The sequence below is a fragment of the Brachyhypopomus gauderio genome, chromosome 9 (genome assembly GCF_052324685.1).
Source record: "Brachyhypopomus gauderio isolate BG-103 chromosome 9, BGAUD_0.2, whole genome shotgun sequence".
Lineage (NCBI taxonomy): Eukaryota > Metazoa > Chordata > Actinopteri > Gymnotiformes > Hypopomidae > Brachyhypopomus > Brachyhypopomus gauderio.
The window spans coordinates 13,569,483-13,580,077 of NC_135219.1; the positions used below are offsets into that span (position 1 = coordinate 13,569,483).

Genomic DNA, 10,595 nt, shown 5'->3' on the forward strand with positions numbered 1-10,595 from the left:
TCACCAAGAGCCTCCAAATCAGGTCAGCAGGGTTAACTTCCCTCACAATGTATTGATCATCCACCCTGGCCGAGAAGTGAGCACTCATCAGAAACCCGCTGGCCCGTCTCCACCGGCTCCTCCGGGAGCACGTCTAGTGAAAAGGGCTCCAGCGTGGCAGAGATGAGAGTGGATTGCGGCTGAAGGAACACGCGGCGAGCCCATCTACAGTTCCACGGAGGGTGCACGAAATCAGGTCACTTCGGGCACTTCATTTCAGCAGTCATTGTGTCATAGCTACAACTTCTTTACAGATGTCGCCCCTGCTGACGCCTTCACTTTATTAGCAAGTCTGTCGATGATTATGAGCAAAGCAGCCCATTGACCATTTGCAGACCCACCATTTGCAGACCTAGAGGGATGAACAGGGTCTTTATTTGCAAACCTTCATTTAGAGGCATTTCAAACTGTTCATCTGCTGAAATCTTTCATGCTTTAAACCCGAAACTTGCTGAGGAGGTTCTGGGTCCTGGAGTAATATCTGTGATACTGGTCTTATATTTTTTCTGCTTTATCTTCAGTTTATGTTTCATTTCCCTCTTCCCCCTATATATACATACAAGCAACATATATATATTGTAACGCAGGGCGTACAGATCGGTACACACTGCGTTATGAAACGAAGGGGAACGTGAACCCAAATGCCGTATGAAAACCAATCTGCATGCACATAAAAACACACACACACACCGAAGCAAAACGAAACTAAAATAGACGCGGAAAACTCAACGCGTAAACGAAACTCAACCGTCTAGGCACGGGAGGAATAAATAACCAAGGCAACCGAAATAACGCGGAAGTATTACAACGCGTGAAAACGTAACAAAGGACTCCAGGGGAAGACTGGACACAGGCAAACGCCGCAACAAAACAAAACCTTTCCCAAAAATAAAAGAGTAACTGACAGGAAGAGATAAAGCTGGAGGAAAACTTGAGAAGGGCCAGAAGTGGCGCAGGAGGTAGATACTCGAATAAGTGACAGGTAAGTAAGAGAGATAAAGGTGATGAGACACCTTGTAACGACACGCAACACTAGAGAAGAGAAGAGACGAGAGAGAGAGAGAGAGAGAGAGAGAGAGAGAGAGAGAGAGAGAGAGAGAGAGAGAGAGAGAGAGAGAGAGAGAGAGAGAGAGAGAGAGAGAGAGAGAGAGAGAGAGAAGGCTGAGACCGTGACGGCAAGACACCAAAACGAATCAGCAGTGATCCGCTTCACCAAGCTTCCTTAAGAAGCCTTAGAAACGGCTGAAACGGATCAGCGCTGATTGCGCCCAGCTAGTCTAGGACTGACTCGGGTGCCTCTTCTGGAGGTAGAAGGTGTGGCATCCGAGCCAGCCCTGACATATATATATATATATATATATATATATATATATATATATATATATATATATATATATATATATATATATATATAGTACGACGAGTGTATTACGACGAGTGTATTACAACGAGTGTATTATTATTATTATTATTATTATTATTATTATTATTATTAAATCCACAAAGAGCATTTGAAATACTTTAACAATCTGATGTGTAAAATGAGGAGGTAAATCACACATTTCATCTGTTGAAAGCATAAATGAAATGCGGACTGCCAGCTGCCAGCTGTGTGGGGTTTATATATGAGAACTGTTATATCCAAAGGCCACAAGGCTCTTACAAATGCTGACTGAATGTAAACTTGCAATAAACTTGCAATTGGAAACAGTCTCACCAAAGTCCTGGTTTTCCTGAGGGAAAATAACAACCCCGAGTATCATGAACACCTAGTGGTGGACACAAAGTGGCTGCCAAAATACATGAAGCTTGTATATCAACCATTTGCTTGCTGAGATGTAGATTAAGTCAAACTAGATTAGGTTAGCCTAGCTATGAATGTAGATTAGGCCAGATTAGCTGTGATATAGATTAGGCCAGTCTAACAGTGATGTAGATTAGGCCAGATTAGCTGTGATATAGATTAGGCCAGTCTAACGGTGATGTAGATTAGGCCAGATTAGCTGTGATATAGATTAGGCTAGTCTATCAGCAGTGGTGTAGTCCTAAAAAAATAAGTGGGGGGTCGTTTTTGGTGTGGCGGTGTAGCGATTCTAAATTGTTGAGCGGGGGGATGCTAACGCATCATGTATAAACCTAGCGTTTGACGTAACAGTCTCAGCAAGAGCAACATCCAGTTAAAATAAGTGGGGGGATGGTGTTCCCCCGCTACACACTCCCACTACACCACTGGGGGGGACACGTCCCCTCTGTTAAAATAAGTGGGGGGCCAGCGTCCCCCCGCGGACCCCCCCCACTACACCCCTGTCCATCAGTGATGTAGATTAGGCTAATTAGCTGTGATCTAGATTAGGCCAGTCTATCTGTGATGTAGATTAGGCCAATTAGCTGTGATGTAGATTAGGCCAGATTAGCTGTGATGTAATACATCTTGCTCTGCACTCTCTGGTATCACTATCACTGTCTGCTATCATGACTGTGGTACTTTAGCCCCAAACTAAATCCAAGGAATGATTTCCACAGCTGTAGGCTACATGGCTACAAACTGTCCCCCATTATTCTGCCACATGTTCTGCACTTCAGTTTTGTATACTGAGTATTTAGTTTCATTTCAGTGATGCTGACACCGCTGGCGGTTCAGTTGATGTGTGAATTCCAATTGTTTCATAGTTTGTAACATCATAATATAAAGCATCCCTATTACCACATCATTATCAAAAAGAAGATGAATTATTTGAAATAGAAAGCTAAAAAAAAATCATTTATGGCACACGTTACAGGTGTCTTTTAATGTACTGATAATAAATACATTTGTTAAAACATTGTAATGAACTGAAAAGACTGCAGTCAACACAGCTGCTCCACAGAACCTAATCTCCAGATTAAATTCCAGGGAATGTTTAACATGGTGTCACAGTTGATCCGTCCCTGGCATCCCAGTCTCCCATGGCAACCCACATGCTTTTTGGTTTGCTATCTTTCTATTCCTCATTTCATCTATTCCTCATTTCTATGCTCATTATGTTGTGTATGAGGTTGTGTGTTATGTTGTGTGTTAGGTTGTGTGTTATGTTGTGTGTTAGGTTGTGTGTTATGTTGTGTATTTTGTTGTGTGTTAGGTTGTGTATATTGTTGTGTATGAGGTTGTTAGATTGAGTGTTATGTTGTGTATGAGGTTGTGTGTTAGGTTGTGTATTACCGTTTTTTGCAGTAGCTAAGACCCAAAAAGTGGTATTTATAGCACAATTTGGAAAACCAATGACTAATTACTATTAGATGAGTTATCAAAGTTACAACAGTTACTAAACCATCATTTTGTTAACTAAAAGACAAGCCTCTATCTCTAGCAGAGCTGCTTATTGTAATAGCTTCTGAACAGGACATATCAAACCCATTTTTAAGTCCTTACACTGACCACCAGTGAACTACAGAGTTGACTTTAAGGTATTATTACTGGCCTACAGATTGTTTAATGTTAATGTTCTCCACCTGAAAACTCACCCTGAAATCGAATAGCGTGTTCGTGACACTCACTCACATCAGTGGCTTCCGCGAGCATTGAAGTCCCAAATTCTTTGCTCAGAAAATTCCACAACTTCGCGGCAGTGAAAGAGAAGGACCATCAACCCCACTTTCCAAACCTGGGAAAGCTTCTTCAGCCCATCTCAGGTGTCGGGCTGAGGCCTGTCAATCCGGAAAACATCACACCTGCCTGAAGGGCAGAGGAGCAGGCACTACTGCACAATTCTGCATGGCTGCATCTCCACATGGGTCATGGAGCAGTGAAGGCTGTAGGGCACATATCAGTACTGAAGGCTGTAGGGCACATATCAGTACTGAAGGCTGTAGGGCACATATCAGTACTGAAGGCTGTAGGGCACATATCAGTACTGAAGGTTGTAGGGCACATATCAGTACTGAAGGCTATAAAGCACATATATATTCTGAAGGCTATAGGGTACATATCAGTACTGAAGGCTGTAGGGCACATATCAGTACTGAAGGCTGTAGGGCACATATCAGTACTGAAGGCAGTCATGGCCTGGTGGTTATTGAACTGGTCTTGTGACCAGAGGGTCTTGGGTTCGATTCCCAGACCTGAGGCCATGACTGAGGTGCCCCTGAGCAAGGCCCTTAACCCTCAATTGCTCACTTGTATAAAAAAAAATGAGAGAAAAATGTAAGTCGCTCTGGATAAGGGTGTCTGCCAAATGTAAATGTAAAGGCTGTAGGGCACATAACAATACTGAAGGCTGTAGGGCACATGTCAGTCAGTACTGCCTAAGGTGAATAGAGGAAGAGAGGAAGAGTTCAGCTGTTATGCTGTTTTAAAATGGAACCTGTTTCTTTATTATATATATATATATATATATATATATATATATATATATATATATATATATATATATATATATATATATATATATATATATATATGTCCTCCCTCTGCTTCTGCAATAATAAAAATAAAGTTCTATTGGTCCGCCGAAGAGGGGTGGTGGTGGCGGTTTAAAAAAAAAAAAAAAAATGGAACCAGTTGTCAGAGGATATCCAGACATGATTAAGAGGAATTATTGCTTTCTGACACATCTTAGCAGTAATTTAGCTCATATTGGTTAATCCTGTTACTTAACTGAGTCCCCTTCATGAGCTGCTGACACAGGTGCTGACCAGGTGTAATGAAACAGATGCATTTGGAGAGAACAGTCCTCACATTGATGGATACAGTTCTGCTCAACAATAAGGAACAATTAGTTTCCATTCCTTCAGCACAATCACAAATAAACTGGGGAAATGAACTACAGTGTAATGAACTACAGTGTAATGAATTACAGTGTAATGAACTACCGCGTTACATCCAGGTTGGTTTGTACGCTGACACTGAAGTTACAGGATCTTTGGGAACCAGGGTTGAATAGTTAAGCGGCTTTTTGCAGGATGACTCTGCACACCTCACTGATGAAGCTGCAGAAACATTACGTTTAAAAAAGCACGACTATGACATGCTGATGAATTCCCAGGACATGCTTCTGCTCACATTCCTCTGCTGCCCTTTATCTACGAACAGCAGATGCAAATTAAAAACCTGACAGCGATGCTATATTTTAATGAAGTATGCTAAAGAACTAGGTTATTGGAGGATTTATGTTTCGGCAGAGCAAGAAATAATTTGAATGAAGCATCGTGTGACACTGATGCTTAATTATCTGAATGCAGGAGGATCGGTCAGAACGTGACGTTCACGTGTTATGAGGAAGAGCGCTGTTCTTCGTCTCCGCGTTCAGTGAGCATCACGGTAAGCATGCTGACTCTCCAGTGCATGCACCCATGAATCCCTCACTGCACCTTCACCTGCCACAGTATTCCCAGTAGATCCGTGCCACGTGGCTGGGAGCAGCGCCGTCTGAGACTCTTGGTGGTCGAACGCTTGGCTCTCAGACCAAGATCTGCAGTTTCCTGTTACCACTCATATAATGCAACTCGTCAGGTAATTATCAATCCCATTATGAGTAGTCTGTAGTGTTGGAGCAAAAGTATTGCTGAAGGATAAACTGCACTATAAAGATGTTTGCATCAACCTGCCCAGAGGCTTCTATATGTCTGTTTGTTTGCTTGTTTGTTTTCTTTGTAGCAGTGTCTGAACAGAAAAAAATAAACACATAAAAAGGTGAGGCTGTAGACCACAGTGCCGGCTGCCTCCTGATATGAGAATACAAACCACAATCACACAGTGGCACATCATATGTTCCTGCTGTCATCTCAGCTTATCATCATCACCACGCCGGAGATGAAGACCTCTCCACTCAGGTGCTTGTGGGTGGAGAGAGAATTTATCAGCTGCTGAAGGTGTCATTCAAAAAAAAAAAACCCAAAAAACTAAACGGAAAGGCCCCCTAGTGTCCAGTGTGAGTATAGCTTCATGGCCCATCAAAAGGACACCGTGATTTGGAGCAGATAGCAGTTTAAATGTTTGACCTTCAAACTCTGGCACATGTTGTACTTAAACTGGTTCGTAGCAAACATTACATCTGTACTCAGCTCAAACCCTCTCTGTCTGTGTGGCGAGAAGTTTTGATGGGAAGACACTCAAGTTCTCCACCTGAAAACTCACCATGAAATCGAACAACGTGTTCGTGACACTCACTCACATCAGCGGCTTCCATGAGCATTCAAGAGCCAGATTCTTTGCTCAGAATGTTCTTGGACTTCACGGCAGTGAAAAAGAACCCCAATTTCCAAACCTGAGACTGCATATTCAGCCCCTCTCGAGTGTCGGGCTGAGGCCTGTCGCTCTGGAAAACATCACACCTGCCTGAAGGGCAGAGGAGCAGGCAGTGCTGCACAACTCTGCATGGCTGCATCTCCACATGGATCACGGAGCAGTGAAGGCTGTAGGGCACATATCAGTACTGAAGGCTGTAGGGCACATATCAGTACTGAAGGTTGTAGGGCACATATCAGTACTGAAGGCTGTAGGGCACATATCAGTACTGAAGGCTTTAGGGCACATAACAGAGTTGAGCAATAGGCCTCTAAAGTGATGGTGCACCTGGCACTGCCAATCCCCCTGCATGCTTAATCAATCATTTGTGTACATGGCATCAGCTCAACTTAGTATATTTGGCTGACATTCTAGCCCCCTAGCTTCCCAGCCTCGTAGTCTACTAGTCTCCTAGTCCACCTTTCTTCCAAGCACCCTAGCACCCTTGCCCCCTGTCCCATGGTCTCCTAGCCTTCAAGCACCCAAGCTTCCTAGCATCTTTGCCTGCTAGCATCCTCCTCATACTAAACTAGTGGCTTTGTTACTTATTTGTAACATCTTTGATCTGAATATGATTAGAAAAGATATTGGTTTCATGTTCATAACAGTTGCAGAGAGACTATTCTATTAATTGATTTGATCATGCATCTGACATTAAATTGTCAGTCTCCACTAATCTCTTAACTCTCTCTATGTGAAATAAATGTGAGCTAATAAGACCACTTCAGTGCATATGAACCTTTCAGTAGTTTCAGTTTAACTAATTCCAATATGTTCCTGTCCACCTTTACGTTACATGGAACATTTTAGGTGAACAAGACCTATTGAAACTAAATAATGGTAGAGTATATTAATCTATTGGTAAATGAGATACCGTATTTTCTGTACTATAAAGCGCACCTCAATATGAGCCGCACCTACAATTTTTTTTTTTATGGAAAATGTTGTATAAGCCGCACCGAGCTAAAAGCCGCATATATCTACTGAACTGAATACATTTAACTGAACTGATCAGTTTCTGAACAGTGCCTGTAGCATTTCATGTGCGACAGATTTGGCTTTCAGACGGTGTTGTGCCCAATTCTGACTCCCCACGTTTATCCCCATAAAGACACTACAGATTATATTGTTGATTTACGTTTCTATGCATAAATAAGAGCTAGACTTTAATTATCCATCACAGCAAACTGCACGGCATTATCTATGCCCAAAGCCACACTGACTCAAGGGTGTTAATTATTTTAAATAAAATACACACTGGCTATACCGAAGTTCATCTCTGACCACGACTTCGCAGTATTACAGCAGTATTATGTCTAAGTATCTAGTTAGGACAAAACTAGAGTGCTCAATGAACTAACGTGTTGTGAAAAGCGCTATATAAATATATTTGATTTGATTTGATTTTAAGTTATAATCACTGTAACTCCCAAATATCATCTGTAGTGTCTTTATGAGTGTGCAAAGGAGGGGACTCGGAATTTGGCACAACACATGTTGGTTTGAAATAATTTCTCCGTCGTGCCTGCTGCTTGCATGTGCTAAATGAATATGAGCACTTTCTTCATTGTTTTACAACTTTGACCTACCACCTGATTAACTTTCTGCTCCGCCCCCTGACGGGTGAACAAAAATCTACAGAAAAGCCGCACCTCTTTATAAGCTGCATGGTTCAAATCGTGGGGAAAAAAGTAGCGGCTTATAGTCTGGAAAATACGTTAACCACAAAGGCCTGATACTGAACTACAGCCACTTTCTGTAGTGTTTCCAAGCAGCCTGAATAAAAATGAATTTGTGGAATTCTTGAAGTTGCATGAAAGAGTTCAACAAGACACCCTGAATGATGGCTTGGCCCACAAGATGTGAAGGGAATCTATAACAGTATGATCTGAGCTTCAGGGCCAATTTCCTTTAACCCGAGGAACAGCTGTCAAAGTAAAGAAATAGAGTTAAGAAGAGAAGGTCGTTCAGAGCTCCTGATGCCATGGAGTTGAGAGGACCGCAAAACAAATATGGAAGATTCAGTGCAGGTTGTTTATCTTTTTTACAGTTATGCATATACATGAGAAAATTAGATAATGGAAATTTTGATTGGGTGTTGCAGCCACAGTGGACTACTGGCTGATTATACACTGATGCCTTTCTCATATTAGGGTGAAGATATCTGGTGGAGAGTGAGAGAGTCGAGAGAGAGAGAGAGAGAGAGAGAGAGGGGGGGGGGGGGATGGAGACACAGAGAGAGAGAGAGACAGACAGACAGACAGAGAGAGCCAAAGAAACAGACAGAGACAGAGAGACAGGTGCATCAAAAATACATCATTTCTGCCATTCAATTCACAGCAATCATATTTTGGCAGTTCCTGTAATCCGGGACCTCAACATTATTGAGAACAGGAAGCCCTCTGAGTCAGCAATCCCTGGGGCCGTGGTGTGGGGCTTCTGTTGCTAATCACTGAGTTAATTTCTGTATGAGCGTCCAAGCAGCTTATAGACGTCTGAGCCGCCGGGCAGGCACACATTGATGCACTCAGAGCAGACTGTGGCCCACAGACACACACACTCCCGATGGACAGAAACTCTGTTGACATCAAATGGCAGCCTTCTGAATTGCAGTGAATCTTCTGCCAGCCAAATATTTTAATATAAACAACGACTGAGTGCAGCCTCTGGAGGCTTTCAATTTAGCATGCAGACATGTCAGACCATGTGTGGATATTTTTGTGATGTACAAGAAGTGGATGTAAGAATTCTTGAAACATTTTCATACTTATAAGAAATTAATCAAATTAATCAGTAGAGACCAATAGCTAAGATGTGCAAATTTGAATTCTGGATTGATTTAATTATCAAGTGATAAAAATAAAACATCCAGATGATATGAATCTTTATAGTAGTTTCTATTAGCCTGCAGGGGGCACTGTTGATTCATCAAATATGTCAGTAGAACCACTTCATTAACACTCTATATAAGCACAGATGCGTATTCGCAGTAGGGAGAGGCATGGACCCCACACTGCCTGTCAACCTGAATGTATGTGTGTGATGTATTATTATGTTTATTGGGCTTGTTATTGGTGTTTCTGACTAATGCACGCTGCTGATTTTAAGAGACCCGACACTGGCCGCTGTCAGTAAGGTGATCACTTTGTGTGCACAGTCCTGAATCACAGGCTGCTTCTGTAAATGGCCCGGTATGCGGTGTCAAGGGCAGTGTAAAGGTCTGATTTATTATCAGACTCAACCCATAACTACATTTCCTAAGATGGCCAAACAGAGGTCCAAGTCTTTAAAATCTGTATATAAATTTTCTTCTTTGTGACCTTAGGAGAAGTTGGGGGGGGGGGTCACTGTTTAGTGTTGAAGCCGGGGGAATTTTGTGAGCTTGATTCTGAGGTTGCCTAGCAACAGTGACAGTAACAGCTGGGACAGCCTTGATCTTGTTGTTTAAACCATTACACTAGGTGACGGGGACGTGGTACCATGGTAACAACAACGACACGTTGAAGTGTGCATTTGTGTTGGAATATGTCAGGCTGAATCCAGATTTGGACTAAACTGCTTTCCTGTGGATAATGTCACATCAGCATCAGCGTGACGACCCCGCTTGTGTGGAAGAATGTCTGGCAGTCATGATTGTGGTCTTGGATAGCTAACACATAGGTTAGGGTTCTGAATACGCCATATACTGACACATGGGTTGGGGTTCTGAATACTCCATATACTGACACATGGGTTAGAGTTCTGAATACGCCATAATATGACACATATACGGACAAACTAACGAGAAGAGAAAATATAACAGTCAGAAATAGCACAGTTTGTCTTTTGTTTAAAAAAATTCTCTATAGTCATTCAGATTCAGAAGGCTGTTGTATTGTGTAAAGGGATGCAGAATTGAGTCATAATGAGTGAAAGAGAAAATTGAACAGAAAAAAAGCCTCCTGTAGTCCAGTGAAAGGAGGTTTCACACATGTACCCTCCATCACAGGGAAAGGAGTTTTCATACATGTAACCTACATCACAGGGAAAGAAGGTTTTATATGTGTAATCTACATCACAGGGAAAAAAGGTTTTATATGTGTAATCTACATCACAGTGAAAGGAGGTTTCATATATGTAATCTACATCACAGTGAAAGGAGGTTTCATATATGTAATCTACATCACAGTGAAAGGAGGTTTCATATATGTAATCTACATCACAGTGAAATGAGGTTTCATATGTGTAATCTACATCACAGTGAAAGGAGGTTTCATATATGTACCTTCCATTACAGTGAAATGAGGTTTCACAC

The 10,595-nt window shown here is 42.0% G+C and overlaps 1 long non-coding RNA gene across 3 annotated transcripts; it reads left to right on the forward strand.

Annotated features, from left to right (window-relative positions):
- The first annotated feature begins 627 nt into the window (after positions 1-627).
- Positions 628-10,346, forward strand: LOC143523130 (uncharacterized). 3 transcript variants are annotated; one of them, XR_013133232.1, is made up of 4 exons: positions 628-1,021; positions 5,257-5,335; positions 5,413-5,527; positions 5,672-10,346. It is a non-coding gene; the product is annotated as an uncharacterized LOC143523130 (long non-coding RNA). The 3 variants fall into 3 exon arrangements; XR_013133230.1 differs by having other exon boundaries at positions 5,257-5,527; XR_013133231.1 differs by having other exon boundaries at positions 5,257-5,527; positions 5,675-10,346.
- Positions 10,347-10,595: the final 249 nt, after the last annotated feature.